Source organism: Podarcis gaigeae (genome assembly GCF_964106915.1).
Source record: "Podarcis gaigeae genome assembly, chromosome: 10".
NCBI classification, from domain to species: domain Eukaryota; kingdom Metazoa; phylum Chordata; class Lepidosauria; order Squamata; family Lacertidae; genus Podarcis; species Podarcis gaigeae.
In genome coordinates, this window is record NC_139686.1 from 73,890,485 (window position 1) to 73,914,929 (window position 24,445).

Here is a 24,445-nt window from a genome sequence, read left to right on the forward strand (position 1 = left end):
TAGGGATGAAATTTGGCTCCACAGGAAACTTTAGTTTTGGGTAATTTACTGCTGTAACTATGCTGCTTTTCAAATCAAATCCTTGATCCCATTGCTCAGCAGAAGAACACAGGACCCTTGGGTCCAACTTGACATGGTCCCTTTGACACCTTCAATGAGAGGCTGCCCCTTCTTACCTTTGTCCTTGAAGGAGGTAAGGAAAATAGACAATCCATTTACTAGATCAGTACTGATGGTGTGGAGAACATGGAGCAAAACAGTGGCCCTTCACCAGTGGTCCCATTCCTGGATCATCCAGCTTTTAGATACACAAATAACTATCTACTGTTCAAGGATTGAGACGGAAGTGTCTCCGGACAGCGCTGGCTCCCGGCCTATAGAGTGAGATGAGCGCACAACCCTAGAGTCTGTCAAGACTGGCCCGTACGGGCAGGGATACCTTTACCTTTAGGCATTTACACAATCCGTATAATTTTCCAAGAGAAATTGCAAGGTAAATTAAAAGACACTCATACTACCTGGTTTCAGGTAGCTCAGGCTCATTCTTTTGCACTTCGTTTGGAGTGCAGGGCAGAGGGCCTACAGACACTTCCCTTGTTTGAATCCTTATGCAGCAGGCCAGCATATGCCGTGAAAGGTGCCACTTCCCAAATTTACAGCAATCTATTAGATCAGGATAGATAGGGTGGGACGCGGGTGGCGCTGTGGGTAAAGCCTCAGTGCCTAGGACCTGCCGATCGTATGGTCGGTGGTTCGAATCCCCGCGGCGGGGTGAGCTCCCGTCTTTCGGTCCCAGCTCCTGCCCACCTAGCAGTTCGAAAGCACACTTAAGTGCAAGTAGATAAATAGGTATCTCTTTATAGCAGGAAGGTAAACGGCGTTTCCGTGTGCTGTGCTGGTGCTGGCTCGCCAGAGCAGCTTCGTCACGCTGGCCACGTGACCCGGAGGTGTCTCCGGACAGCGCTGGCCCCCGGCCTCTTAAGTGAGATGGGCGCACAACCCTAGAGTCAGACTGACTGGCCCATACGGGCAGGGGTACCTTTACCTTTACCTTATTAGATCAGGAAGTGCAGGTGGGGGTGTTAGAAGCCTTCAAATTGTATAGGAATCAGATTTAGGCCACCCAACTGAAAGGCACTGGACTACTCCCCATTCTAAACCATCTCAGCTCGCTAACAAGAGGCCTCCCTCAAGGTCATCCTCTGATGGCACTGGATGCCAGTCAGGCTGGCAAAAAGTAATCCCTCCCTTTCCCCTTTATATTGGAAGGGCTGTGGAAAGCTTGATTCATTTATTCATGTTTGGTGGGAATGCCCTTATGTTTAAAACTTTTGGAAGAGAGTAATTTCCATTATATCCGCAATTACAGGCAAACCCTTTTCTCCAAATCCTCCTTAGCCCTACTATCTTTGGACATAGACGTTGGCTCCACCCTGTGCCACAGTGAACTAGTAGGCTTCTTATTGACCGCAGCACAATTAGTGATAGCTCAGCAATGGAATAACCAGGCTGAAATACCCCTGAACATAGGGGGAAATAATATCTGGGATACAGCAATGTCTGAGAGTCTCACCCAACCAGGCTTCCTCTGGCCCGCCAAATGTTTTTGGCCTACAACTCCCATGATCCCTAGCTAGCAGGACCAATGGTCAGGGATGATGGGAATTGTAGTCTCAAAATATCTGGAGTGCCGAGGTTGAGGAAGCCTGCACTAGACACAGGAGGGCAATTGAAGGCATAATGAATAGAGAAACGTGGATCCCTTTCTTTAGCTATGTTAATGACCAAAATCAAGACCTTCTTATGCAGTACCAATTGCTCAATATTCTCAGTGGAGAGGTTACATTTGAATGTTTGAATGCTGGATGCTTAAGTGTAGGTCTAGAGACAATGGATAAAACACACACCATTCGAGGTACTGCTAGATAAATGTTTAATGGTTATTGTATTTGTTTAAAAAGCAATAAAAATTGTGGGGTTGTGTTATTTTTTTACAAAAAAGTTCATTCCCAATTGATTCTGCATTACCCTGCAATGGGTCCATCTGAGAGCAGAAGTAGGCTGTGCAAGCAATGGGGGCAATGACATTGTGGGTGAGCATATAGCAAAGTCATAGTCATAGCTTCTTGCCCGACCTGAAGAATTTGGAGCAAATGATTCAGCAGAGGAAACACAGCCCAGAATAACTAAGGAGATAGTACAAGAATACTTGGCTAGTTTAGATGTATTCAAGTCTCCAGGGCCAGATGAACTGCATCCAAGAGTATTAAAAGAACTGGCAGATGTGATCTCAGAACCACTGGCACTCATCTTTGAGAATTCCTGGAGAACAGGCGAAGTCCCGTCAGACTGGAGGAGGGCAAATGTTGTCCCTATTTTCAAAAAGGGGAAAAGAGAGGACCCAAATAATTACCGCCCAGTCAGTCTGACATCAATACCAGGGAAGATTCTGGAGCAGATCATTAAGCAAACAGTCTGTGAGCACCTAGAAAGGAATGCTGTGATCACCAATAGTCAGCATGGATTTCTGAAAAATAAGTCATGTCAGACGAACCTGATCTCATTTTTTGACAGAATTACAAGCCTGGTAGATGAAGGGAACGCAGTGGATGTAGCCTACCTTGATTTCAGCAAGGCATTTGACAAGATGCCTCATGATATTCTTGTAAAGAAGCTGGTAAAATGCGGTCTTGACTATGCTACCACTCAGTGGATTTGTAACTGGCTGACTGACCGAACCCAAAGGGTGCTCATCAATGGTTCCTCTTCATCCTGGAGAAGAGTGACTAGTGGGGTGCCACAGGGTTCTGTCTTGGGCCCGGTCTTATTCCACAACTTTATCAACGACTTGGATGATGGACTAAAGGGCATCCTGATCAAATTTGCAGATGACACCAAACTGGGAGGGGTGGCTAACACCCCAGAGGACAGGATCATACTTCAAAACGACCTTGACAGATTAGAGAACTGGGCCAAAACAAACAAGATGAATTTTAATAGGGAGAAATGTAAAGTATTGCACTTGGGCAAAAAAAAATGAGAGGCACAAATACAAGATGGGTGACACCTGGCTTGAGAGCAGTACACGTGAAAAGGATCTAGGAGTCTTGGTTGACCACAAACTTGACATGAGCCAACAGTGTGACGCGGCAGCTAAAAAAGCTAATGCAATTCTGGGCTGCATCAATAGGAGTATTGCATCTAGATCAAGGGAAGTAATAGTGCCACTGTATTCTGCTCTGGTCAGACCTCACCTGGAGTACTGTGTCCAGTTCTGGGCACCACAGTTCAAGAAGGACACTGACAAACTGGAACGTGTCCAGAGGAGGGCAACCAAAATGGTCAAAGGCCTGGAAACGATGCCTTATGAACGGCTAAGGGAGCTGGGCATGTTTAGCCTGGAGAAGAGTTGGTTAAGGGGTGATAGGATAGCCATGTTCAAATATATAAAAGGATGTCACATAGAGGAGGGAGAAAGGTTGTTTTCTGCTGCTCCAGAGAAGCGGCCACGGAGCAATGGATCCAAACTACAAGAAAGAAGATTCCACCTAAACATTAGGAAGAACCTCCTGACAGTCAGAGCTGTTCGACAGTGGAATTTGCTGCCAAGGAGTGTGGTGGAGTCTCCTTCTTTGGAGGTCTTTAAGCAGAGGCTTGACAACCATATGTCAGGAGTGCTCTGATGGTGTTTCCTGCTTGGCAGGGGGTTGGACTCGATGGCCCTTGTGGTCTCTTCCAACTCTATGATTCTATGATTCTTCATTCAGCACAGAGAGAAAAGGTAATGGATGACTTAATCAAGGAGAGGATTTTCAAATGCCTATCAAGTAACTGCAACCCTTTTTGGACAGCAGGCTCTAGAACTAATCTAGATTACAGACATGACACAAAGAACAGAAAATATTTTACACATGAAGCAAAACTTCAGCATTTAAGATTTATGATTGGTGCTTTTAGAATCTTCCTGAATACATTATTATATTTCTCTCTGTACTATTTGTATTAGTCTGTTGTCCCACTGGCAATGGATTACACATGCTCCAGGCTGAGGCAGGCAAGGCGAGCGAGCAGGTTGGGGGGTGAGGGAGCAAGGAAGGAGATGGCATGGGGTGAAGGGAGCAAGAAAGGCAGCAGCTGAGCAAGCTTAGCTTGTGGTGATGGGTGGAAGCAGGTGGGGGCTCTGGACTTGTGGTGGTGGCCGGGGCTGAGTGAGTGGGACTGTGCAGCAGCATGGCTGAGCAAGTGGGGCAGAATGGGTGCGTGAGCTGCGCTTGCAGCAGTGGATGAGCAGCCTGGAATAGAAATCATCTGCATGACCCAATGTTTTATCTCCCTCCAACGTGACCAGAAAACTGACCCCAGCGGTGGGGCAAAGGGAGACAAGGACCAGATGCTAAAAGGGGATCATTGTGTTACCAGGGACGGGTTTTATTCACATCCCCAATATTGTCCTTTTGGTTTTGCCAATACAGTAATTATTTTAGTATGTGTTCAAAAGGTTGAACATCAGATCCAATCGTAACATGCTGATTTCTAGACAATTGCTGAATCTCAAGTATGTATTCAAGTCATATTGTGATGTGGAAGCCTTATCCCATAGGCCCAAATATGCAGGGACAGGCTCTGTTTGCCAGCGAAGGATGAATTCTCTCCACATGGTTTGACGTTCTCTTTCCTTGGTTACTGCTGTACCTATTTTATGACTGAGGTCTGGCTGTAGAATTGCAGCCGATGTCCATGCTTTGGAAGTTTTAACTTTGCCCTATAAAATCATTTACAAGACCAGCTACCACCTCTGCTAAGACAATCCATCAACTCGCCACCATGTCAAGTTTATTATCCACAAATCTCACTTGACTTTGCATTTTAAGACAGCCTCAGATTCTCATACCCGACTGCTGAGCTGGCCATGAGAATTTGATGCATTACCTTGAAAAAGAGTCAAGATACAGGTACAGGTGGTATCAGTCCCTCACGTATCAGCGAGGCTGTTTTTTATTTCTGGTTGACAGAAATCTGAGTTGCTTTTCACACTCAGCAAACTTGCTTATATGTTTGCTTCAACATGTCTTCAAACCTCAACTCTTCATAGCCACAAAGAGTTGGGTGGCAAGAATGGTTGGCAGGGAGGGATGGGAACTGTAGTCCCGCCATATGTGGCCATGGCTTCCCCGCCCTTGATATTTTCCAGTTCCTGCGGCTGCTTGTCTGGGAGAACACGAATTCTCGGACAGAAGAGCATTTCGAAGGTTTTCCTACCTACCAGCGCCTTTTGGTTACCGAGGTAAAAAGCCGAGAGACTTCGCCCGCCCTGCCCCGGGGGAGCTCGTATCCAGCCGACGGGCCGCGGGGGCGAGTGGGGCCTGGAGTGTCTGTGCGGGAAGGAAGGAGCCGCGGGGGGACTCGGTCTCGCCCTCCTTCCTTCAGTCTCCGCGGCTCCTGCGCCGGAAAGCCGAGGGAAGAGCAGCACGCCAAGGTGGCCGTTCTTTGTTTTTCTGCTCCCGTGCCAGAACCCGGCCTTTTTTCATCCGTGCTCTTATTGCTGAAAGGCAAGGAGCGCGCCTCTTTGCGCCTCGTTGGCCGCTTCGCCTCGCGGTTCCCTCCGCTCCGGCCCCGGCGCTGCTCGCGGCCTCCTGGGCGCCCCCGCCGGGCCCGAGAGAGCGAGAGAGAGCGAGCCCGGCACTGGCGCGCCCGCCGGCGAGGTCTGCGAGCCGCCTCAGGACGCAGCGGGACGCGCGCAGAATCTCAGCCGCTCTCCGAGCGCGGGGCCGCCGCCTCCTGCCTCCCTCCCTCCTTCGCGCCCTGTGCGTTTGCGTCTGGCCCCCCGGCCGGCCGGCTGCGAGCTGCGGAGGATGGAGGCGGCGGCGCGCTCTGGAGCCGAGCCAGGCTCGCTCTCTCCGAGAGACCGTTAGCGGCAGCGGCGGCGTCGGGGCCGGGGATGTGGTCGCCTAGGGAAAGCGCTCCTGGCAGACGCGGGCAGAGCAGCAGCGAGCGAGAGAAAGGGCTGCGCCTCCATGCCAGCAAGTCCTCACAAATGGATGCCGCCGCCGCCGCCGCCGCCGCCTCTGTCTGTTAGGCCAAAGGCCCGAGGAAACTGGATTTAATGGGATGCTTTCTTTCTGGGAAGAGTGGGATTGAAATCTGAATTGCTCCGCCGCCGCCGCTGCTTCTGTTGAGGTGGAGGGAAAGGTAACGCGAGTCTTTGTTTCCATCAAGGGGGGAAGCCATTGAGAACATGCAGCATTTTCCTTTTCCTTAAAAAAAAAGGGGGGGGGCTGAAGAGAAGCACAAACTGTAGCTGCTTTATGATGCCATTTTTCTAGGATCTCATTATAACATGGAATCGCTAGGTCTTCCCATTTAAAAAATACGTTTTTAATGCCTAGGTTTCGGAAAACCATTAGGTTGCAGGAGCTGAGAGAGGGAAAGCAATGTGGACTGGCTTTGGGTGTGCTGGGGTTGTGGCTGGGGGTGTGAGGAGAAAGGTACAAGGAATTATCTAAATTCAAACAAGTCTGGGAGCCTTTTACTAGGATCTGCTAATATGGAGCTGTTCCTTTGCACTCTAAATGGATGCAGCCTGTTTAATGCACAGCTTGAGACTTGTAAAAGGTGAAACCTCTGGAATATTTTTTGTTTTCATTCAAACATTAGGCTCTCCTATTCTCTTGCTGGCAAGTTAGTTGTTTCACATTCAGTAAATCAATCAGTTCCCCATTATTTTGAGATCTTTGCTTCTCTCTCTCTCCCCCACCCCCCTCCCATGCTGCAAATGAATCCATATGAGATGACTTTCCTGATTGTGTTATTAAGCATGTTCACTGCTGAGTGGGGAAAGCAGAAAAGTAGATTGCAGCATCCATGCAAAATTTCCAAAAGAAACAATTGTTTCTATTAATAGTACTGGCAGTGCTTTAATAAAACACATGCAGACAAGCAAACGATCCAGCAGCACTTTCTGAAGCAGTCAAAGGCTACCCTAAAGGAACAAAATAGATAAAGGATGAACTGTAGAAATGAACAAGTACAAATAACGGAGACAATTATTTTTGAAAACTAGAGAAAGGGGTGTTGTCTAGCTTGACCGTATGAGGTTGTGTGTGCATATATTTGCAGTCTGTATGTGCACTTTGAAAGGGCCAACACTGATAGTGAGAATCCACCGAACCTGTCTGAGCTCCACCTTCGGCAGCATCGTAAGGGGTTTAACCAGAATTACATTGCACCAGGTTTAATTTGGATTCACACTGGAGTAGCTTCCTACCCACAATATTTCTCATGAAATGTGTCATGTCTGATTTGTATGCCAGTGTTGTATCCCGACCCCTAGCCAAGCACCAAAGAGTAAAACGACATGGGTGGTTATTTTTCCTATCCGGTACTGTCAGGATGGCAAAGGGCCCAATAGGCAGGCTGCCCTGTGAATAGCTGACTTCACACTAGTTGAACCCATGGACTGCTGACCACGGCAATATTGTTTCTGTTCTGGCTGCAGAAGAGCAGTTTGTAGCTACTTGTTCTAACCTTTTCTGGCACAAGGTACTCGCTCCAGAAAATATGTTGCAGATCATGTGTTCTTATATTGAAGAGTGACACCATTAGTCTGCCTCAGCTACTGCTATTCAGGCCATGGTTCCAAAATAGTTTAACTCTTTGTGTGATGTGCACAATTGCATTGTTACAAACTGGTGTTATCAAGTAGGCTCAGCATCAGTTTGTCAGGATTTAGTTTCTACTATTATGGAAAAGTATCCTTATGGTTCCTGAATCAAACTTTCAGAAACAGGCGCAGGAAGGGCTCAGAGCTGGTGATGGAGCTTAGCTCAGAGCAGGCTTAGCTCTGCAAGCTACATGCCAAGCGCCCCAAGTTCACTTTGCTGCATCTCAAGTTGAAAGGCTCTCGCTTTGCAAGACCCATTCAAAAAGAAGAGAGGCGTGTCACCTGTGGACCAGTTTTGCCTTTCAGGCATAAAAAGCAGTGCCATCTCTTTTAAGGGTGGTTCACTCTTTTTGCCACAAGTGAATGTGTGCAGAGGCATGCGCCTGGGGCAATGGAGTGGGCATGCATCAGGCAGCTGTGGCTAATCAGGACTTCCCTGCATGTGTCCAGCACATGTTCTTGCATGTTTACAAGTATGCGTCTCCATTTCACGCTGAGTGTAGCTTACAGCTGCAAAAATGCTTGCCAAATAAAGTGCAAATTGGGACCTCCAGTAGCTTGCTGAAGTCAGTGGTGGCAGGGACTGGCAAGTATCAAACAAGGAACAGTTCTTGTGGCTCCACTGTGTTTTATATTTGTGGCATCGCTATTAATTTGTTCACAAGCTACAGTTGGGAAGACAATATCCCATGCTTCCAAATCTCCAGTGTTTGGTAATGTGCAACATTGCTGAATGTAAACTCGGGGCTAGTTTTAAAATAGTTATAATGGTAAAGAAAACCATGTTTCTCTCTAGAGAACCTTTGCTGTTTCTCTGTAGGGTAATAGACTGCAATATAAAGTGTTTCTGCAAAACTCTATAGGGTTGCTGTGTTTGTGATCACAAGTCAGTGTAATTTTTCAAACCTTCGTAACATGTGAATTCTGCAAATATCCATTGTGCGAGTATCCCACTCCACAATTCCTGGAAGTGCTGGACTATTACTCTGTGCAAATTTTCACAAACCACAATAGTGGGAAATCAGCTATCCATCACAAGTTACTTTTACCACACAGCACAATTAAGCCTTACCAACTGCATATTAAGTTAACACCAGCTTGTACAGTCAGCAAAATTAAGCAGTGGAGCTTTTCCTGGACTGCATCACTTCTGGTTTCAGGTGAGGGGTAGGAGTTCCCATTTGAAGGCTAATTTAATGGGGGAGAAACATATCCTTGCACATAGAAAGCTGGCATGCCAACCTAACTTTCTCCAACATGCTATTTTCTGTATGTGCAGGGATGGTTTTTAAATGGAGAAGCAATCAGTCATGCAGCCTGCTCACCTGCAGCCATATTTCTGGGCAGCTGAAATGTTCATAAACATTTTGTGATACTCCCAGAAGCTGAATCAACCGTGATGGAAAACTTACTTCAGTTAGCTGAAGTCAAGAGTTATTGCAGCTGTTTGCTAGGGATGGTTCAAAAAGAGCAGCCTGGTTTTTACCTCTGAGGACATCTTCAGTGAGAGCCAGTGTGGTGTAGTAGTTCAGAGCGGTGGACTCATAATCTGGGGAACCGGGTTTGCTTCCCCTCCACCTGCAGCTGCTGGGTGACCTTGGGCCAGTCACACTTCTTTGAAGTCTCTCAGCCCCACTCACCTCACAGAGTGTTTGTTGTGGGGGAGGAAGGGAAAGGAGAATGTTAGCCGCTTTGAGACTCCTTAAAGGGAGTGAAAGGCGGGATATCAAATCCAAACTCCTTCTCCTCCTCCTCTTCTTCTTCTTCTTCTCCTCCTCCTCCCCTCTCCCCGCCCTGGGCTGTCACCTGAATAAAGAAATCAGAAGAGCTTTAATCGACTGAGTGATTGATTAAACATGTTCTAACTTGCATGTGATTAAAAACAACAGTCCTAAATCAAGAGGGATGCTTTTATTTGTTTTCAGATGGTACATAAGTGCACCTAGGAGGCATCAGTTTATAAGAGGCACACCCGTCTGGTGGAAGAGAAGAGGGGAATGCATCTTACAAAATTGCATTTGCCAATTACAGTTTTTATAAGTACCTGTGTGAAAAATACTTTTTAAAAAATCTGCTTGATAAATTGGTAGCATCTTATTAGTTGGTTAAAAAGTTTTTAATTCATTAATCTAAACCATTAATTGAGTAAACATTGCAGCTCTACTTTTCTCGTTCACTATCTGATTGGGAAACTGAGGAAATGGGCAACTCCTGGCTCCATTTTTTCCTATTCTGTGCTTTCTGTTTCTGCTTGACCATAGCTAGTGACTTAAATAGTATCCAAGGCTATCTTTTCTCAAAGAGATGACAGCACATGGGCTGTGAAAGTAGAGGCAGAATAGCAGCAGAAGAGATGTGCTTATATCCCTCAGGTTTCAGGTTGCAGGAGAAATTTTGGTTTATTTCTTGTTTTATGCTTATATATCACCTTTCTTCCATTATGGAATCTGAGGACATATACTTGTGGTTCTGTAGTGGCTGAAATTAATGCCTTCTTTAGGGAGAGCATGGCATCAGCTAGTAAAAGTTTGATATTGTTTTGAGTTCCTGCTCAAAAACCTTACTTTGCAGTTCGCAAGTCTGCTACAGGCCCTGGACACCATCTGCTAATCTCATCTTTAACCTGGGAATGGCACTGAGACTTGGGTCTGCAACCTCTGTTCTGCATTAGAGACAGCATCCCCATTGATCCTGTGGGCTTTGACGAATGGGAGTATTATAGATTTTGGAAAGGAAGCCCACAGAATGGCAGTGTGTTCCCTTCCTGCAGGATTCACCTGGTGGGGTTCTACTTCCTAAAGGAGTTCAGGAGTTCACCTATGGTTGGTTGTTGTTTTTTATCCATAGGGTTTTGTTGGTTGGTTGGTTGGTTGGTTGGTTGGTTGGTTGGTTGGTTGGTTTTACAGCACACACACTTCTCTGGCTTGCCACTGGGCTTATCGCAGAGTCCTTCCTTACAGACTTCCCTACACTCCTTTCCTGTCCTTCCACCTTCCTCCCACTCTCCAGGGAGGGCCTTCTAGTCCAGTCCTCCTGGTCCCTCTTGTGCCAGGGCTTCTCCTCAACCCCAGGTAAAGTTCCCCTGTACACATGATCCAAGCTTTCTCCCAGTCTCTCTCACTCCCCTACTCATGCAAGCTTTCAATCTCATTCTCCCACGCTCTCTCACATCTAATTCTTCTGTGTGCCAAGCAGCATTCCTTGTGCAGTGTTCCAAGCTGACTCCTTGCTCCTGCCCTGCTGGCTTATAAGTCTCGGCCGTGCCTCACAGGGGGCATCCCTACAAGGCCCTTTGACCCACTGTTCTTCTGGCCTGCCCTTTCCTCTCTGTGAGAGCCACAAGAGGGATGTTGCAGCACCTTGCCATGTTCCCACCCCAATGCTACACCCTGTACCAAGGCAGTTGTGGGAGGCTCTGGTTCCTGGGCTCCCAGGCTGCCTCTCTAGCCAAACCTTTTCCACAGGGACCTAATGACCTGTTGTGGACCTGTCCTTAATTGCTTTCACAAGTCTCTTGCAGTGAACCATCACCCATGATCATGAGTGGATCATATGTGTATGTGAGGCTGCTGGCTGAGATTGCAGCCAGCAGATGTGGAATTCTTTGCTATCAACGTTCTTATTTCTTTGAAAGCCCTTCCAAGAGCTTTCATCCTAGTTTTAATTGAAATTCACCTATCTTGGCCCCAGCTTCACAGAAACGTCTCAAAAACAAAGCAGGAAGATATTGTTGGAAACCTTTTCAACTCTCATGTCTGGAGCTCCTAGGCTGAGCCTTTGCTCGTTTCATTTTCATGAATCAAGCAATTTCATTCACCGGTATCACATCAGGCTCTGATTATTAACCCTCTTCCTGAGCCAGTGAGCCACTTTGAACCTTGCATATCCTGTCTGTTCACCTCCCTGAGCATGGGATGCAGGTTTTCCAAGTGCTGGTTTTGTCCATATAAACATTCTAGGTCCCTAATCCAGATACGTTGTTTATTTCCTTGACAACATGACAGCCAGTTACCTGATTTATTTTGCTCTTTTGATGCTTTGGGTGACTTTGTTAGACTACTAGATGCAGGCTAGCTAAATGCGGCTTACATTCAATGACAACCTAGGCAGGAGCAGAGGAAGGTGGGTGCTGTGGGTGCAGGCTGCCCTAGGTGTCACCACTGGGGGAGTGACAAAATGCTGGGCGGCACTCACCTCAGGGCCTGCAGTGCGCCCAAGCCATGTGCCTCTCCTGGGAGAGATGTGGTGGCTTGGGTGTGTGCAGGCTCTGTGCTGCCCAAACAGTCCACCCGCTGCCTCCCCCCCAGCTGTAGGGTAGCTGAGTGGGAGGAGGTAGGCAGACTCTGGAGGCCCTGTGGTGTCCCCCACCCTCGCCCCGCCCCTGACGCCCAAGCGGCTTCCTCCACCACTGAACCTAGGAAGTGGTACTTTACATGTCTGGTAACTTAGTGGTACTGTAGGTAAGGACACTCATTAAACAAGGGGCTGTTGCTGCCATGGCCACTCTCAGGCAAGCTACAAGGCAAGTCCACAGATTTCTGAGCACTGCCAGATGCACATATTGTGTTATACATTGGAAAGAGACAAAGCCCTGTGCATGATAAAAGTGAGATGAAAGTGAGAGTGCTTGCTGGAAGTTTCTTTAATGTTCTCTCTGGCATGCTTGCTGCATAGTAGTAGAGGGGACTCTGTACACCATCTCCCATCAGGCCGTGTACTTCAGGTTATCCCTTTTCCTTCCCTCACAAGAACCATGTGAAATAATTAGCTCAAGGTCACCCAGGGAGCCGTATCAGACCATGTGTTTCCTCATTCACTGCTGGCTGTGCTTGGCATCAGTCTGTCTCGGGAGACAATGGAGGAGTCTGCCTTTGGGGGTGAAGTCAAACCATTGGAAGGTTGCAGCATCTTCTGTGGCCATAGAGACTGACATGTTTTGTTGCACCTGGAGCAGATGAGGGCGTCCGCTCGTCCTGCTGCAGATGCACCGTGGCATTTCTTCTTTCTGAGCGCCTCCCAGCAGTCATTCCTCCTCTGATAACTGTGTGCCCACTGATAATTGACACTGGGCTAGCAAAAATGTAAGTTTTTCCTCTCTCTTAAATAATATCTCAACCTAAATAAATAGCATTTTCTTTTCATTTCTTGAGTGTTCTGACTTGACTACTGATGTGGTCAGTATTGGAGTTTATGATGATGGTGGTGATAGTGATGACTTTGCAAACATTACTTGTCAGTGCCAAAACACTTCTTCTTCACTGTTCGCCTCCCAGCATTATTTGTGAAAATGCTTCCTTCTTTGTGTACATTGTCCTCCCAAGTGACATCACTGTGTAGTCAAATGTTCCTTCTTTCATGACTGTGGCTGGCAGTGTAGGTGTGGCATCATCCCATTTGGTTTGGGGTGTGGACACCCAGGTGACTAATCCAGGAAAGAAGCAGCTGGGGGGGGGGGGAGAGAGAGATTGGGCAGTGGGGGACACAAAAGCAGTAGAGGGGGATATGATGCATAGCAGGATAAAACTAAGTAAATATTTTGACATTTTTCATTTTATTTTTTGGTCTAGATGGGGAAGACCTCTATCTTATAGTTTTTTCACGAAAGTAAAAGTGGAGAATAATTGGCACAGCCCCTGTATCCTGAGCACTTGAAATATTTCGCAATTATCTACCCAGGAGCTGCTGTCAGATAGCAAAGAAATGCCATCCAGAACTGACGCTTTCAGTGAGCTTTTTGTATAGTCTGCCAGCTATACAAAACTGCCATGACAAGCAAAGAGAGCTCAGAATCAGCACAAAACCCAGCAGTCAAAAATCTTTATGGCAGCATTTTCAATTGGGCTCCCTAAATCTGCAAATGAAACAACTGTTTCATCCTATAGCATCAGCATGTGTTTGCCCTTTAAAATGTAACCAAGCGAGAACATCTTTTCATGTCTTGCTGTGTTTGCCATCCTTCAGTGTTTTGAAATGGGGCGGGGGAAGATGCGCAGTAAACATCGGCCCACCTGTGCATACAGTATCTGTTTAGCACCAACAGGTCTCTTTCTTTGTAGCTTTCCAGACACTTTGTTTTCCCCATCCTCTTTTGTTTGGGTTAGTCCTGATCCAGCACCTGTTGCTTGATATCCCACGCATATAATACATTGGGTAGTTAGTCACACTGCTGCCTGCAGTTCTCCCCATCCCTTCCTTGTTCTTTTGCAAACAGGGCCAGATTTATTTATTTGTAGCATTCATAAGACACGTTACTGGCCATGTGGGCTCTGCAAGCAGCTCACTGTTAAAGAACCACACACACTTGCACAAGGAAAAATACAGTAGCACCCAGAAATCAGAACCAGGAAAAAGAACAAGAACAAGCCCTTCTTGCTTTTAACTATGCTTCTAAAAGTCTGGCATGAACTTGCCAGCGGGGCCTCTGTCGGGGATCTCCAAAAGGAGGGAACCACTGGGGGAAAGTCCCTGGATCTTTTAATCAATCACAGAACCTCTAGAAATGAAGACAACAAAAATCAGATACTTAAGACCAAATTAGATGTGACTACTGAGATGCATGAATGAATGCATGCACATACGTTTATCTAGTCAGGACAAATAGCTTAGGGGAGGCGGGGAGAAAGTTTTCAGCATGAAAATAGTGCTGGAGAGACAAATTACAGTTCCCTGTGCTGTGGTCTCAAGCCACACACCTTCTGCTTGCAAAGTTTAAAGAGGACAGAACTGGATTCTTACATCTCTGTTGGCACAACTAGCCTAGTCCTCACTCATGGCCATCTTAAGGTACCAGGAGGAATAGTGGGATGATGCTTTTCTGTAAGTACCTAGGACCAATACTGCATAGGGCTTTAAGTCTTTGGGGTTAAGCCCAGGAAAAACCTTGGTAACCTATTCAATTAAGAGCATAGGAAGAGCCTTGCTGGGTCACATCCAAGGCCCATCTACAGAATACCCATAGCAGGTAGGGATGGATGGATTCATCCATTTCAGTTTAACTTAGTTTGGCATTTTTCCAAGTTCAATTCTCCACATTTCAGCATCAGTTTGCAACTTAAAAATAAGTCCTCAGAAGAATTCTCCATCATTTTATTGTGCATTTCTGCTTATATACATATTTTTGTATGCAGTTTTGTTAAACATTTGTACAGGAAATTTCCTAATATAATGTATTTCTATATTTTATTTTTACTAATATATGCATTTCTAGGCACACTTGCCCCTATATATGCATTTTGTACACATGATTTTGTTGGAAAACTGCATCGCAAAATTTGGAGAAGTGAGAATTCCCAAGATAGCTTTTGTTGTATCTTCAGCTGCTCCCCCCCCCCCCCCAGTTCTCATTCTTATTTCTAACCTCCATTGTTTATGGTGGTGATAATTATATTACTGTTACTGTTGTCACAATTTATTACCTGCCCTTTGCCCTAAGGCCCCAGTATGGGTTGCAACAATTAAACACAATTATATGCATTTGTTTTAAAGCATGTCAAAATAGAAACAGATTTTATTGTTTCTTTATTGTGTACATTGGGTGAGAACACCTGAGGTGGAAGGTTGGCGCCTACACCTGGGGGTTTTCCTAGCTTATTTTTCTGGCAGCCCCATCTCACACTGCGTTGAATGCTGTTTCTGAAGCTGTGCCGTGTTTTGAGATGGAGAGCCTGATAATTCATCCTCTGGAAAGAAGAGCTCAGAAGCCCTTCTGACATTATCATGGATGCTTGGAGGACAGTCATGATGCTCACTGAATGCAGCGAATGCCAACAAGGGGTGGGGTTTAAGTTCTGGCCCATACTTAGTCTTGCGTCAAGCCAAAACATTTGGAATAGACTAGGGATGTTCCCCCACCACCCCATTTTCCAGAACCCTACTTTCTATGGGTCGTATCCAACACTGCTCACGTGCAGTTCATCTTGTGCCATGGGACTTCCTCTTCCTCTCCTTGCCTCCCCAGAATCTGCTCTGGAGGATCTCCAACCCTCTAGGGCAGAATTTGAGGGTGTGCAGGGGAGAGGATCGGAGGGAAAGTTTGGTTGTGCTAGTGGAAGTCTGCTATGCTAATGGAAGAACTGCATTGGGAAGGACGCTTGGCCTTTTCCCTTTCCTTGTGTAGCTTGAGGTTTCTCTCCCTTTCTATAAGTTTCTACTCTTTTAAGGCAGCAGCAACTACTAGTTTAACCAAGCAAGTGTCTTTGGCCTGAGACTCTTTCTTTGCTCTAGTTTTCTGTTTGTGGTGCAATCCCTGGGAGAGCTCTTGCAGACAGGAAGAGTTTTCTTACCACAATCACACATACAAGCATTTGTTTTAGCCGCACCAACCACAAGGTGGTAAGATCAGTAGCAATTTTCACCATGTGCATGCATGTGTAAGTGCGTGAGAGAAGACGAGGCAGAGAAACAGGACATGCAGGAAAAGGTAATATTAGGCTTTGATTTCTGCTACAAGCTGTTAGAAGAAGCAAAATCAATATATTTCAGTAAATTATTGACTCTCTACATATTTGATTGTTCAGCATTTATAATGTGACACACAAACATTAATCGTTTTGTGTGCGAGTCTTTGCTGGGAACATTATGCTCTTACATAATTTTAATATAGTTCTCCCCTTATTTGTTGTTATTGTAAACAATGCTGACCATATAGCTAATAAATTTGCCTTTGGCTCCTTGTGGTGCAGTATAATTAGGGCAAAGTGGCTTTATCTGGAAGCTTCAGGAATGAGTCGCCCTGGGAAATCTCTTGATTGGCGGGGTTGAAATCCTCACAATTTACAAATGAGCGTTGTGTAGACATGGTTCGGCTGGTAGCCTTTAAGCAAGCAGCTCGGACTGGGACATTGTGTGCTTTGAGTGGTGGGTTGGTGTTAACCATCAGTACTCTTCTGTTTGGGGAGGGGGGAAACAGAAGGGGAAAGATGGAGATGGAGAAATGTTAAACGTGGGATCCACATTAAAGGTGTGACTCAATCCCAGATCTGCAAATGTTGAACATAACTGGACTGAGCTTCCTCTGGGTCTCCTCCATCTGTGATTCTGTGAATGATGCAAGAGACATTGATCATCACCTCTAAACATATATTCCCAGGTCCAGAACAGACAACTTGTCCATTGTAAGTAGCAATCATTGGAGCAGGCCAGCTGAGGGAGGAAATGGAATTTCCAAAACTTGATTAATGGTATATTGGTGTATTTTCAGCCGTAAAGTCTTTCATTCATTCATGTAGCAGTGCCCATGGTGTGGGCTGTTCAGACTGCATAGAAGCAAAGGGCAAAATGTGACGATGCATTTGGACTGTTCCAGGAGAGGTGGAGTCCTGTTCATTTGCTCTGCCTCAAATTGACACACTGCCTGTCGTTTAACAGGGCAAGTAACAATGAGAATGTGGTGCAGTTTGCGTTTGCTTCTAAGAACTCAGCATCCATAATTAGAATGTTTAATGGGTGGGGAACTCAGGCTCTCAGAAGAAATGCCAAGTTCTCTTTCTTCCTTGCCCAGAGCACTGCGTTCCTACCAATGTTATCTTCAATAGCCGGGGGTGCAGCCTCATTCTCAGTTATGTACTGGAGAGGCTGAGGTCTGACAGATATCAGCTAGGAAAAACAAACACCTTCCAGACCACACTGTAAGAACACCCTCCAGTATCTGGATGGGCAGTAGAGAGTCTGATCTGATGGAAACAGGTTGAATAACTTTAAAGGAACAGTCTTCGGCTGGTGTTTTTAAGCTAAGCCCAGGCTTAGCCACTGAACCCAAATCCAAGCATGTTGTGAACAGTCCAGGATTGTGGAATGCAGGCAGGGGGACTTCTAATTAGAGGAATGAGGCTCGCTTGCTTCTGTGATTTAATGATTTCAAAGACCTGCTTGTTTCTTTCAATTTGCTGTTTTAGCCACACCCAAAATAGATTTGTAAAGACTGGAACACAGGCTACAGGGAGAGCTTCAGAAAGCTTCACCTGCTGCCCCAAATGGCCTTCCTGTGGTGAGCTCTTAATGTTTTGCAGCGATATATGATGAACCTTTTGACTTTGCTGTCTGACTGAGACTTCAAAAGGGGTTGGGTGGGGGTGTCCTGTTCCTAATAGGACACCATACATGACTGGCAGCTTGTGTTTGACTCAGGGAGTTGCAAGTTGCTTAGACCTGTTTTAGGAGCGTTTGCCTCATGCAGCTTGGCGACAATGTTGTGATTTTCTATCCTCCCAGTCTGTGGAGGGGGTTTCGCTGCTGCTGGAAAGGGCATAGAGACTCACAACTTGATGGCTAATCCCTACAACAACCCCATTCAGCACAGAGTTGGCTCAGCGAAGCCCAGCGCTACTGTTAGGCAAAGTGCTAAGGGACAGTGGCAGCAGCTCCTCCCTTGGGCTGTTGCTCTTAAGCCTCTCCAACATGGGTGAATCAGGCTGCAAAACTAATTCCTCACAGGTAAAGACAGCAAAAAGGAGGATATAAAGCATGCATAAAACCACAAAATATACTGTGACTTGTAGCAAATAATCAGCTCTGATCATGCCTCAGTTCTTCATGTCTGCAGGACCTGTATCAGAAGATGCAGCAGGTATCATCGTAGCACACATTATGTTTGGCTTATGTACTGGTCTTAAGGAAAACGTTCCATTAACGCTGATTCTGCGTGTGCTCAGGGGCACCGTGCACCTTTGTGGGAAAGGATGCCATGTGCGGCTTTGCTTCAGGCAGTAAAATTTATTGGGCTGGCCCTGTCTATTGATTTCAGTGGGCTTAGTTTCACACAGGATCAATTTGTTATGTGCATGAGGGTGACCTCTGACCACCTAGACGCAACCTACTGCAACCTTTAATGTTGCTAATGCCACCCAGGTTTTTACATTTTGCATCTTCTTCTAGAGCTGCTGCCTGTGACTGCATCCACGAATTCCCAGCCAGTTGGTTTCCCAAGACTCCTTAAGAAAGAACAAATTGGATGTGTTTGTACTTGACCCATTCACAGACCTCAGTTTGGTTCTTAGATAATATGACTGTTTTTTCTGGACAAGGACCCTCCAAAATGAGTCAGGGGCTTGGTAGGGTGTTGAAAAGCCAGGTTATTAATATTGAAAATAGTCTGTTCCTTTCAAACACACATAAGGTAGAAAGGGAAGTGGAATTGTACACACATGTACTTTGAAATGCTGTGTGTGATATAAAACAGCTCAGCAGCCATTATACGGCTTGGCAACCAGAATATCCAAGAGTGAGAGATCTCAGATTAATCTTTCTTTTTAAAAAATGGGAATGAGACTTTTAAACACAGATATTCTCAAATTACAGTATCTATGCATTCCACTAGTGCTGGGAATTATAACGATACATTTGAAATGCAGACATTTTATAAAGAAATCTGTGTTTAATGATATGTTAATGCTTTCAAACCTGCAGAATGCTACAGGCAGCTCCCCGTTTACATGTGTTCAATATGTGCGCAGCTGTGTATACGCACATCACGCCGAACCCGGAATGACCCGGAAACACCATACAGATGTTACTGAAACATCACTAAAGAACAGGGATGGGGTGCAGGGTAGAGTGGAGTGGGGCGGAGCAGGGTGTTTGCAGGCTTACTCAATGGATTTCAGTTATATGTGACTTCACTGGTGCCTGCAGGGCCTCAGAATGTAAGCCCTGTGCAAACGGGGCTGCCTGCATTAGCTGGCAGTGAGCATGCATGTGGGCGGGTGTAGAATTTCTGCAGCTGAACCAGAGCACCAGCACCAGGGCAGCTGTACCATACTGTGTGCCCTTGGGACCAGCCCACCCAGTGACCTTCCAGTGAGGATGCATGAGCGGAAGGGGGGGCAGTTCCCGTTTAAGTGATTAACTGATGCCCATTTTACTGCACTGTTGAAAACCTTATGAAAACAGCCTGAGCAGTATTGAGGGAAAATGCTGGAGCTTCCATTTTGAAGGTTGTTGTGTGTGGCATTGTTTTGCTATTTTTCAACCTAGCCTGCTCCAAAAGGTTGTTGTGATGCTTTTGTTGGCTCCTTGGAGGAAAGATGGGATAGATGTGAAATTGAAATTGATGCAACTGGAGGAAAAGGCATGGTGGATGTTGCTTCATCCTCATCATACAGTTGGAAGAGACCACAAGGGCCATCGAGTCCAACCCCCTGCCAAGCAGGAAACACCATCAGAGCCTCTGCTTAAAGACCTCCAAAGAAGGAGACTCCACCACACTCCTTGGCAGCAAATTCCACTGTCGAACAGCTCTTAATGTCAGGAAGTTCTTCCTAATGTTTAGGTGGAATCTTCTTTCTTGTAGTTTGGATCCATTGCCTCCGTGTCCGCTTCTCTGGAGTAGCAGAAAACAACCTTTCTCCCTCCTCTATGTGACATCCTTTTATATATTTGAACATGGCTATCATATCACCCCTTAACCTCCTCTTCTCCAGGCTAAACATGCCCAGCTCCCTTAGCCGTTCCTCATAAGGCATCGTTTCCAGGCCTTTGACCATTTTGGTTGCCCTCCTCTGGACACGTTCCAGTTTGTCAGTGTCCTTCTTGAACTGTGGTGCCCAGAACTGGACACAGTACTCCAGGTGAGGTCTGACCAGAGCAGAATACAGTGGCACTATTACTTTCCTTGATCTAGATGCTATACTCCTATTTATGCAGCCCAGAATTGCATGGGCTTTTTTAGCTGCCGTGTCACACTGTTGGCTCATGTCAAGTTTGTGGTCAACCAAGACTCCTAGATCCTTTTCACATGTACTGCTCTCAAGCCAGGTGTCACCCATCTTGTATTTGTGCCTCTCATTTTTTTTTTGCCCAAGTGCAATATTTTACATTTCTCCCTGTAATTCTGCCAAAAAACGAGATCAGGTTAGTCTGACATGACTTATTTTTCTGAAATCCGTGCTCCCCAAGTTTGTGGGGAGAATATATAATATCAGCTCTTTATTGCGTATACATTCTGATTTTTTTGCAGGGAGGTTATATGAGGTCAATCAGTTGTGATGCCACACTTTCCAGGGGACTTTTCTTACTTCAAAAAGTCTTTCTTTTTTGGAAGCAGGTTTCTTTGTTGTTGCTGCTGCTGCTGTGCTGCTGCTGCTGCTGTTAAACTTTCTATACTGCCCTTCATCCAAAGATCACAGGACAATAAAAACACAAAAACATATACCATGATGACAAACAAAAATAATACCCCCACAGTCTAAAAGACCAGAGATGGTTTAATTAGCCAAAGGCCAGGGAGAAGAGGAACATTTTTGCCTGCCACCTAAAGATGTCTAATGAAGGCGTCAGGCAAGCCTCCCTGGGGAGAGCATTCCAAAAAGGGGAGCCACCACAGAAAAGGCCTGTTCTCGTGTTGCTGCCCTCCAGATTTTTGTGGAGAAGGCACCCAAAGAAGGGTCTCAGATGATACGCATAAGGTCCTAATCAGTTCATACAGAGAGAGATGGTCCTTGAGGTATTGCGGTCCTGAGCCATTTAAGGCTTTATAGGCCAAATCCAGCACCTTGAATTGGAGTTTCTTGTGCAGACGTGCCAGATCCACTTCACGTGCATAACCAGAATTTTCTGGGTGCAATTTTAGCACCAAATTCAGCAAAATAGTAAAAGTTTAGAAGGGCTCACTGTCTCCCTCGTCCTGTACCTTTTTTCCTGGCATATGGCATATGGCATATGGCTTTCAAGTCGACTTTCCCACTGGACTTAAGCATTTGTTAGCTCAACTGGGGGTGAACATCCAGGGCTTGGTTATAGTTGTAGCTAAAGTCAAATTTCAAATCCTTTTCTGTTTTATGGTTCTGTATTTTAGCTACAGTTTATTCCTTAGAATGCACTGCCGATGAAAATCTGTCTACCTCAGTGAGATTTGCAGTTGAGGACACTTAAGACATGATGTTATTGTAGAGAGGAAGAGGACACAATCATTAAGAAATTTCAGCTTCACTTCAGCAAAGCACAAGCTTGCTTGTTGGCAAAGTTCATTCTTCAAAGTAGGAAGTTTCTTTGCTACGGAGGTATCTGATTTCTAATAGTTTTGCTTTTTTCTGCCAAATATTTTGTAATTAAACAGATATGGTAGTAATAAATCGCATTGTGAATACAATTGGTTTGATGATATCTTTTTACTGGATCAGCTTCTTAGGAGATTAAAAATTTGCAAGACCAAAAGAGAAAGATTACTAAATGTATGAAAGTACTTTGAGCTCTGGTTTTTTTTTCTTATTCTGTAAGCATTTTTTCTGTTTTATTTGAGAGGAAGCATTAGCTTTTAGATGTTGACTACATCAGACATACACAAACTACAAAGCAGAGTACTTCTTAACTTTATTGGCTCAGACTATGGCTTCAATTGGAACTTAAATCATATTAAAATCAAACTTGAGCTGCTTGAAATGCAGATGGACTTGTTTCCTAAAACAGGTCACACTATAGTAATTTTTTTCCTGAGCTACACACACCACTCCTGAATATTGTTAGGCAAAGTCATGGCTCAATGATTCCCATCTGACGGGGTGACAGCCCTGTCTAAGTTCTCCTCTCCATAGGGTAGGCTGAGAGACAGGGAATGGCCCAAGCTTACTCAGTGAGTTTCATGGCCGAGAAGGGATTTGAACTCGGGTCAATAAATAAATATAAATATCAGAGAGGCACTGAATGTTCCCCAAACTTGAAAAGAACCCCCCAAAATACCCCCACATACCTGAAGCTATATTTTCTATGCATTTTTCAATAGGCATTGATTCTAGCCATTCAGGAATAATGTTATCAGTGTGGTGATACCGTTATGTCATGTAGACAATCAGATTTGGCTACAAGACAAGACTTTGAAGCCAATTCAGAGCGAGGGAATGGCTTTCAACATTCACTCTTCATGGGTGATCATGGGCTTCTGGGAATAATTTTGACAGCATGATAACACCATAGCTAATCAGATTTGGCTTTATGATGGTACCCCGAGGCTAAATCAGAGTGAGGGCAATGTTTTCTGTTCCCACGCAGAATAGCAAACAATTTTGCTTATTTACTGCTTCCGCCTACAAAGTTTCTGAAAGGGAGAGTGCTTTTCAGCAGGGTTGAATGCCTTAATAAATATGCTGTTTGCCATTGTAATTTTCTTTTAAAATCTGATTAAAATGGGACTTCTTTCTTTTGTAGGCTAGCAAAATGGGTTATGGAAATGTATAGAGCTGTTCCAATTAACAGAATTTGCATTTTGTAAATTTGTAAATGTGGGGATGCTTTCAGCAGGCAGAATTCTCAAGGAACATCTTGTTTGAGAGGATATTGGACAGGACTGTTTGTAGCTGTTGGAACTACTTTTAAAAAGTGTGTATGTGTGTTGCCCGGCACACCCATTCACACACAGGATCCTTTTATGTGTGCTGCATCCAAAAGCTACCACAGATTTTACAGTCGAATGATCACTTAGCAGGAGGCTGGCCTATGATTTGCAATGTATAGTCTGTGTGTTTCCCAGGATGCACAAGGGTTATTTTCTTGGGTGCCTCCAGCTCATGTTTGCAGTCGCTCACAAGATGAATGGGTTAGGCACTAAGCTGCCAAGATGTTTTGTGGAGCAATGCAAAACAATTGCCCTCTTCTCTGTGTGATCCTAAGCTGAAAAATTCACTGTGTAAACATTTGGGCCAGCAGTCGTTAAATGAGATTGTAAGCTTTACATTGATGTCAGAGGTAAATAGAAAATCATTTCTTAATACAAACATTCCAAGATCTGGGAGTTGCCAAGTAACTTCCTTTAAGAGGAATTTCCTTTCTTCTAGGGCGATTGAATGCCATGTGCGTGTCATTGTTAAGTCCCAGAAAGAGAGAGAGAGAGAGAGAAAGCAGATAGAGTATTCAACACACAAAATCATATATAGGGGGGAAACGTATGTCCTGTATTGCTGAACCTATTTCTGTATGGCTGTATTTCCATATGAATGTTTTTTTATCATCCATCATAGCTCAGTCAGTAGAGCATGAGACTGTTAATCTCAGAGTTGGGGGCTTGAGACTCACATTAGGCAAAACATCCCTAAATTGCAGGGGTTGGACTAGATGACTGTTGGGGTCCCTTCCAATTCTATGATTCTTTGTCCCATAGAGGTTTACAGTTTACACTCAATAATTTGCAGTATTAAGAAATGGACTTTCACAAGGACTTTCAGAGTCATTCAGTCCTTTTTCCGATCAGGCCTTTGGCTGTTAATTAAATATTATACCTTTTGGTGGTGGTGGAGTGTTTTGATTTATTTTAAAAAAACCAGAATTATAATAATTTTAATAATAATAATAATAATAAAGTAACTTCTGATATCATATAATTTTGTATATACACAATTGTATGAAATTTTGCCTATTAGACACATTTTTGCACAGCAATTTTCTCCAATGTAACACTTCTTATGTTAATTTTGTTAATATATTTACACTTTACTGTAGTATCTGCATTGTTGTGCACATTACTTTGCAGGGAATAGCCTTGCAAAATTTGGAAAATTGTGAATTTTGAAGGATGGCTGTGTTTCAGATGGCACAGAAAGTGCAAATTAGGCAGGTTCACCTTTAAATGAGAACTGAATTGAATTTCTTCCCCCATCCCTACATCTCATACCTGTTTACTAAAGAAAAGAAACAGGCATGCAAAAACCAAGCAAGTGATTCTCACTTCTCAAAATCATTTTCAAGATTACTTCCTGCGTCTTTTGCAACAAGGCAAGGCAAAAAACTAGTCTGCCTGAATTTATAGGGTGGCTCATGTGTTCAAACTCATAATATTACCGTTAAAATAAAGGGCTTTCAAGC

General features: G+C 44.9%; 1 protein-coding gene across 7 annotated transcripts in view; it reads left to right on the forward strand.

Moving 5' to 3' along the window:
- FRMD4A (FERM domain containing 4A) overlaps positions 1-24,445 on the forward strand; it is a 418,655-nt gene that overhangs the window by 223,556 nt on the left and 170,654 nt on the right. The window contains exon 1 of one of the 7 annotated variants that reach the window (XM_083701338.1): positions 5,700-6,189. The exons of the other annotated variants lie outside the window; for them this stretch is intronic. The gene's annotated coding sequence lies outside the window, so the exon portion shown is untranslated. Of the gene's footprint in view, positions 1-5,699; positions 6,190-24,445 lie in introns of those variants that run through there. 7 annotated transcript variants of the gene reach the window in all.